Source organism: Vicugna pacos, chromosome 19 (assembly GCF_048564905.1).
Source record: "Vicugna pacos chromosome 19, VicPac4, whole genome shotgun sequence".
Taxonomy (NCBI): Eukaryota; Metazoa; Chordata; class Mammalia; order Artiodactyla; family Camelidae; genus Vicugna; species Vicugna pacos.
In genome coordinates this window covers 124,222-132,133 of record NC_133005.1, presented here as the reverse complement: position 1 = coordinate 132,133, position 7,912 = coordinate 124,222, and positions in this window count along the sequence as shown.

The following is a 7,912-nucleotide window of genomic DNA, read 5'->3' as shown; positions in this document are numbered from 1 at the left end:
TACTTTCATTTCAGTGAAAGTGAAGGTGACACCCTGTGGCTCCATCTCTTTTGGTTTCTGGTTCAAAGGAAATTTCATGTCCAAGGGGACACTTACTGTCCTCTGTCAAATATGAAAGACTTAGTTTTCCAATTCAGGGCATATGTACAGAGAAAGAAGAAAATTTAAATGAATTAAAGAAAATGATAAAAGAATGAGAAAATAGGAAACTTTAAAATTAAGTGGTACCATTTCCCTAGGATTCTGCCCCCCTTTCCTTGCTCCTGTCACCCAAATATGATGACGTGAGGGGAGGCAGTTGGCTTGGTGAGATGGTGATGTGTAACTCTCATTGATCTTCAGAGAGGTACCCTCTCAGCCATAAAAAAAAGAAGAAAATAATGTCATTTGCAGCAACATGCATGGAACTGGAGATCATCATTCTGAGTGAAGTCAGCCAGAAAGAGAAAGAAAAATGCCATATGATGGCACTCATATGCGGAACCTAAGAAAACCCCAGAAAAACAGAACACTAATGAACTCATCAACAAAATAGAAACAGACTCACAGACATAGTAAACAATCTTATGGTTACAGGGGAAAGGGGATGGGAAGGGGTAAATTTGGGAGTTTGAGATTTGCAAATGTTAGCCACTATATATAAAAACAGATTAAAAACAAAAGTTTCTTCTCTATAGCACAGGGAACTATTCAATATCTTGTAATAACCTTTAATGAAAACGGGTATATGTCTGTATATGCATGCCTGGGACATTGTGCTGTACACCAGAAATGGACACATTGGAACTGACTGTACTTCAGTGAAAAATTAAAATGGTACCGTGTATGTGTGTGTATTTGCGTATGTGTCTAAATATAGAGTTTTTTTTCTTAAGAATGAGAGGCTCATATACACGTTGGTGTACCCTGGACAGCTACTAAACCTGGTAGATTATGCCGCCAAAGATATTCGGCCCAAGACCAAATGCATACAGTATTCTATGAAGTACACCAGGAGTTCAAAATAAGAACACTTTTAAAAGCTCTGAAACGTAATTAAAACAACCCAGAAGATGAATTAACTTCTAACTCACGAAGGCAAATGGATAAGCGCCAACCTCTTTAATTCTCACCGCTTAGCACCAGGAGGATTTCTGGATGGTGTTTATGGGTGAGTCACGCGATTCATTAGAAACACTGCTGCTCAAAGTACCAAAGACCCAACTGGAGCCGCAGAGTGAAACAGAAAGTCCGCATTGTTCAGTAAGCAAAGATAATTTCCACCCGTATGTCTGCTCCCCACCCTGCGATGTGAAGCTGCCAGCACAGCTGAGGCCCTCAGGGCCCTCCTTCCGGATCACATTCGCTGGCCCGTGAAAAACTGTGGAGGTTCCACAAGAAATGAAAAATAGAACCACTATACGATCCAGCAACCCCGCCCCTGAAAGTTCCCCGAAAGAAATAGAATCACCGTCTCACAGAGACTGTTTTAGGTCCTTTCTAGCTTTCTGAAACAACACTGCAATGAACATGCTTATCCACACACCCCTGCCCACACGCCCCTCCTCCAGGGAGCCCTCCTGGGAGCAGGGCTCGCTCGCTCGTTTGTTCCGTGCGTGCCCCTGAGCACCTGTTACGTGCCAGGCATCACTCTCAGGGGACACAACTGCAAGAATCAGATGGACGTCCCTGTGCTCGAGGGGCTTCCTTGTAACTGAGGGAGACAATGAAACAAATGCAACAAGTGAAATGGAGAGCGAGTCAGAGCGTGGAGGAGACGGGGTGGGCTCCTGGTCTTTCTCCGGGTAGTTACTGAAGACCGACTCTGCAGGGGACGTTCGGGAGAGAGGTGGAGGGTCCAGCCCTGCTTGTGTCTGGGGGAACAGTGGCCAGTGCAGGGGCTGCACCGAGGCTGAAGTGGATGAGGCAGGGCTGAGGAGCAGGGGTGGTGTCAGTAGGAGGGGGTCTTATCACCGTTTATAAGGACTGAGGTTCTGCTGAGTGAGACCACGAGGGACCGGGCAGCTCTGTGCTGTGGGGTGAACATGACTTCAGTAAAAAGAGTCGTTCCAGGTACCGGGCAGACTGTGACAGGCAGAGGTGGACACAGGCGACAGCGAGGAAGAGGGTGCAGGCACGCCAGAGGAGATGGTGGCGGCTTGGAGCAGAGCATCCCCAGTGGAGGTGGTTGGACTTGGTGTGGAAGGCAGTGCCCGCCGGCTTCACTGGGCAGACTGGGTGACAAGAGTGTGGGGAAGGTTCTGTCCTTGGACAGGGGAAGGAGGGGGACCATCACGTGTTGGCGAGGGGAGAGTTAGGGAGAGAGGACAGGAGAGGCAGGACTTCAGCTGTGGACGCATCACATCGGTTACACCGGCTAGGTGTCCACGCAGAGACGCCAGGAGACAGCTGGGGATTCCACCAAGTCAGGGGACGCACAGCCTTCACTCACTGTGGTCACAGCACTGTCCCCGGGTTGCTGGCTCCCGGCCACACTGCGTGGTGCAGCCACATCACTTGTGTTCATCCCAGGGTGCAGCCTGGTGTCTCCCTGCAGACAATGGTCTTCCACAGAAGCAGGACCCCTGGGCCAGGCCTACTTGCCACAATGTCCTGAACCAAAGCTTCCAAAAAATGGGATGCATCGCACTCTGATCCGCTTTGTGAGGAGAGCGAGCCGGCGGCTCCTCTCAAGGAGACGGACGTGTCCACAGATGGTGCTGCGTGGGCTTGGTGTGGTCGGTCCTCTTGCTTTGGCTTTTGATGACGATCAGAGTCTCGTTACTGTAAACTAATTGGAGGCATTGCAGGTGCTGGGGTTTGATTATAAAAAGACAGAATTTAAGTACTTTTAATTACAGATATTAATTGAAACTTTGGGCTAACAGTCATGACCCATAGGCCTCTTACGATTACGACCACGTATGAGTAAAGGTACTAGAAGATTAAATCTGCCTGGACTATTGCTGGATTCCACTTTCACTGCAGTAAGTGGGTGTTTAAAAGTTTTTTTTTCCCTCTGTAGAATGCACACAATTGCCCCGCAATGTACTTTGAATGTGAGGATGGTTTGGACTGCTGCTCACAAACTGGGAATAATTGGCTTTGTTTGTGGTTATTTGACAAAGAATCTCCGCCTCCCCCATCTTTAAAGATTTCCTGATTTATGCTGGCTGACTTAATTGGCAGCATTAACTTACTGCAAAAAAAAAAAACAAACAAAAAACCAACGCCAAAAAACCCAGGAACGGCAATGTTTTTTAATGTGGAAAAACATTGCGGAAATTGTCAGGACACCATTTTCTTTAAGGATACTTGGAGTATGAATTCCAAAGCAGAGGACTTTTGAGGCACTGGTTCCCCTTGTCTGGAACTGTGAGAAACCCCCCCACAACAAGCAAACAGCAGGGAGAGAGGCCAGACTATCCCACGAGCCCTCGTGGTGTGTGCCCGGAACCAGGGATCTGAGCTCTGCTCCCGTCTCTACAACCAATGAATTACTTTTCTGTTACAATGAAATGATTTCCTAGTTCTCTTAGTTTCCTTATATTCAAATGGTTTAAAAATCTATGGTTGCCATAATTGGAGACTCAAAGCAGGAAGTGAACCTTTAAGGCCTCATTTTGGTAATACTAGAGATACTTCTGAACTAAAATTCCGCACGAATTTTTTGCTAACTCATGAAAATAGAGAGTCGAGGGAAGAGGGAAGGTGAGCAGGGGAGGGAACATGTCTTTATACTGTTGTCAAGTAGAGTAGGGGAAGCAAGGAACATCAGATTTGATTTGATTAATAATTCAAATTATTAACAAATAACATGCATGTGACTTGCATTGCATCTGAATTGTATGTAACTTCAGTTATTGTCCAGAGGCTTTGGTTCCGTCTGCTTGCCTCTCCTTGGCTGGGGTTTTGTTGGAAGCATGTGAGAAGGAAAACAGGATTTGTTTAGTCCTGCCGGCGGTTGTACCTGGTATCTGTGCCTGCTACACTCATGGGGTGAGGTGATGGCGCGCAGAGCAGAAACGCCTCGGAATGTCTCCATCAGCCCTCCCTTCGTCTGCCTCCGTGAGTCTCCCTCATGCCCTGGTTCCCAGCCACATAGTTCTACCTGGGCCATATGTGAAGCTCCAGGTCCCCAGCTTCCAAGCCCATGTCTCTGTCTGGTCACTCGCGTCCCTGTCTGGACCCCACTGGAGTCCATCCCGAACGCGCACCTTACTCAGTCCCATCTGGGTCTCTGTTTCTGTAACTCACATCAGGAAGGTAGACTTGCTCCCCGAGTGCTGGTCCCTGCGTCTGGACCCTGGTACCTGTTGCTTGCTTTCCTAGGGCGCAGTCCTTTACGTGCACCTGGCTGTCCCCGCACCTCCTTACCTCCTGCCTCAGCCCAGCTGCTCGCTTCCCAGCAGGGTGTGTCCCCTCTGCTGGTGCTTGTCCCAGGCCCCTCATAACGCTGCTCTCCACCAGTCCCGCCCCAGCTCCTGGTTCTGAGCCCCCAAGACTGACTCGGGGCAGCCAGGCTCTGGAATGCCTGGAGCAGGGAACTCTTCATTAAAGGGTTTCTCCCTTGTACAAAGTTCCCTGCAGAGAAGATTTCCTTTTTCCGTTCTCCTATGTCTCATGTGGGAGCTGAGCACGGCGTTCTTAGGCAATTGGTGCATTTACAAATGCGGGGCACAGGGACTGAGATCTTGGGAACAGAAATCAAGAAAACTCACCGTACATTAAACTTTTCCCCTAAGAAACCCCTCAGGGTTTGCAAACATGACCAGCTAACTTTAAACAATGGTGCATTCTCATCAGAAACTGAATTATTCCAGAAGGGCACGATTGGCTGTGACAAGGGTACACTGCTCGTGGCTTTGGTGGAATGCAGATGACAAGAGAAAACTAGCTAATAGTTCTGTAGCTACTAACTAAGTTAGTGCCCTCTCCCACAGTGGGAAAAAAAAGAAGCAGAACATGAACTTGACGGCCCCCAAATTAGGAGATGGTTACTCGAACTCCAACACAGAAGTTACGGTCCGCTCACCTGAATTAACTCTTTGATGTTAGATGGACCACTTTTGTAGTTTGAGGGGGGGTGTGTGCACAGACCACATCTGGGAGGGGCCTATTTTGCAGTAAATGTGGGGGACACTTTTCAGTTGAGAACCTGCGGAACTCCTTTTGAGTGACATGTGGATGTATTTCAAATGAAGAACTATTTGTTCCCAAGACTAGTGGGTTAAAAAAAAATCTAAATAGAATCCAAAAGAAATACTCTATTTCACTTCTATCCCAGGCAAAATGATGAGAAAAATTCTTTATGGAAAAGATCCATAAATGCAGAGATGATGTATTTAAATGAACTCATTAGGAAGTTTTTCACTGCTCCCTGCTGTCAGGTTCTAAAAGAAACATGGTCAATTTGTTGTAACAACTGACTCAAGATGAATCAGTTGAACAGACTGGTTTGAAAAAAGAGAATTTTCTGCCTCTATTTCCACTGCTTTCCAGCCATTGATGCTGATGCTCACTTCATGTTTGTGAGCCGTGGTTTGTCAGCCCCAGGAAGCAACTCCAGCAAAGTGTGTGTCAGTGGCTGGAGGGTGTGGGGCACTGTGTGTGATCTGTAAGATGACACATTCACAAGGAAGTACTGGCAACACTTCGCCCAGGCTGTCTGTTTCACCCTCTTGCTGAATTTCATAATTTTGAATTGACTTTTTTATATTTCCGTAATTTAGGTAAAACACTCCTCATTAATAAAAGCACGGCCTTCTAACAAAATGAATGAATGGCTTATTTTTCGCAGTGTAATCCCGACTTGAGATGTTATTTTTGTTTTGCTGTGTGACATGAAGAAATGAGGAGTAATAACGGTCGTAGGTAATAGAGCAGCGGTCACCAGTGGCAAGGCACTGTTTTCTCACTTCCACATATGATTTTACTTAGACGTGAGCTGGAGTGGGGTAGGTATAGTGCTGTTATAATCCCCATTTCACAGATGAAGAAACTGAGTCACTGTCTCAGGCCACGTTTGGTGACAGATGGAGCCATGATGGGAAACCCTGCAGCCTGACCCCCTCCCCCTCTTAACCTCTCTGCACAGCAGGCACAAGCCCTGCGGTGACAGGGGAACAATGCATAGACCTGACCGTGGCTGCAGTGGTATCAGCGCGTAGTGATCCCTGCTAACTGCACACTCCTGGCTCTGCTGGCCTGGGGACCACGGGCCTGTCCACGCTCAGCTTGGTCTCTCTGTCTTGGGGAGAAAGTTCCAGCACATGAAGGGGGCGGTGCACTCACCTTGAGTGAGCCTGCGCCTCAGACAGACACCCATCGGGCTCATCCAGAGGCCCCGCACACCCAGCCCTGCCTCTCATCTCTGTGCTGTCAGACACCTTTGGGTTTTAGCCACGCTTACCACCACCTTCAGCACCCCGTCTTCAAATTATGCACACAGTCTTCACAGGACTTGAGTCCACTGGGTGTGCACCCTGAGTTTCCCTGTCTGCTCCAGCCTGGGGTCCTCTATATATAGCACCAGGCTGGTGCTCCCGTATGCCCACCTGGTCCTGTCTGTCCCCCCCCACCCCCGTCAGCTGCCCTGGGTCAGGACAGCAGATTCGCTGTGGGGGACAGCGGGCCCAGCTGGGACCTGGGATCCTGGGAGGCCTTTGCCCGCAGGTCCTTGGAGACACCAGCTCAGGCTCCCGAGAGCTAATTGTACAGGAAAGGAAACAGCATGTTAACCGCTGACAGGCTTAAACCACTTCTCCTTAAACAGGTGGATTGAGCAAACCTGGAGTTATCTTGCAGTGACAGCACTGCGCACATGCAGGACAGGACGACCCTGAGCCCAGCCTCCGCAGCCTTGCAGGACTCTGAGGGTAGAAATGTCATCACTGGAGCAAGTATGGGGCGCCTTCCTGTAGGCAGTGCCCTGGGTCCCAGCAGCCCTCCTTGGCCGCTGGCCCGGCTCCGTCACCCCCTCACCAAATGGTCCCAGAGCAATGCTCTCCCCTCCCCGCACCACCAGGCATTCAGTGTAGCCCAGGGATACTGCCCACAGTGGGGCATTTCTGTAAAGGCAGGTCCAGGCCAAAGAGGGGGTGTGGACGTGCATCCCCCTGGGTCAGCAGTGGGTCTGTGTTATTGCAGAGATAATCTAAGAAAATGGAGAATCTCTTTACATGCGTTTTCCCTCTTGTCCTCCTGACTGGCTGGCATTTGGGCCCCATGAATACCCCTGTCAGGAGGAACACAGGACGGCATCAGAGAAGGCCGCCTGGCAGCCGAAATCATGATCAAATCATCCCCTCAGAACTAGGGCCCCCCTGAAGCTGAGCCTTGAGGGGGCCTGGTGACCTGGGGGTGGAGCTGGGCTGAAAGGCTTCAAAAGGGGGCCCCAAACCAAAGAGCTTGCATAATACCCAGAAAGGGCAGTACGGCCTGGGAGAACTCATCCACCCTCCTGGGGAGGGTTCCTGAGGCTTACAGGCAGCACCCCGATCCCGATCCAAATGCCCTGGGGGGATGTGCCTAAATGCTCCAGCCCCCGCGTGAGGGCGAGACCCTCTAGCAGAATGAAATGCCCTCCCAGACCAAGCGTCTGCCCTCCAAGCTACAGCATGCCCACGGGGGCCTCGGCCCCACCCAGAAGCCCCTGAAGACATTCTGCAAAATGAGGGTGGACGTTTGGGCTGATAGGAGGCCTGGGAGAGCCCAGATGGCTGGCCCAATGGCAGTGAAACTCCGTCCAGGGGCCGGGCTCCAATTTAAAGCAGTAGCCACTAACGAGGCATCTGAAGGCAGGTATAAAGCCCACAGCCACCTTCTTGAATGCCAGTTACCCCAGCCTCCTCAGCCCATATGTAACACTCCATCCCGTCAGTACAAAAACCCAAGACCAGAGACGACGGCTCTATACAGGATCTGAGGGCTG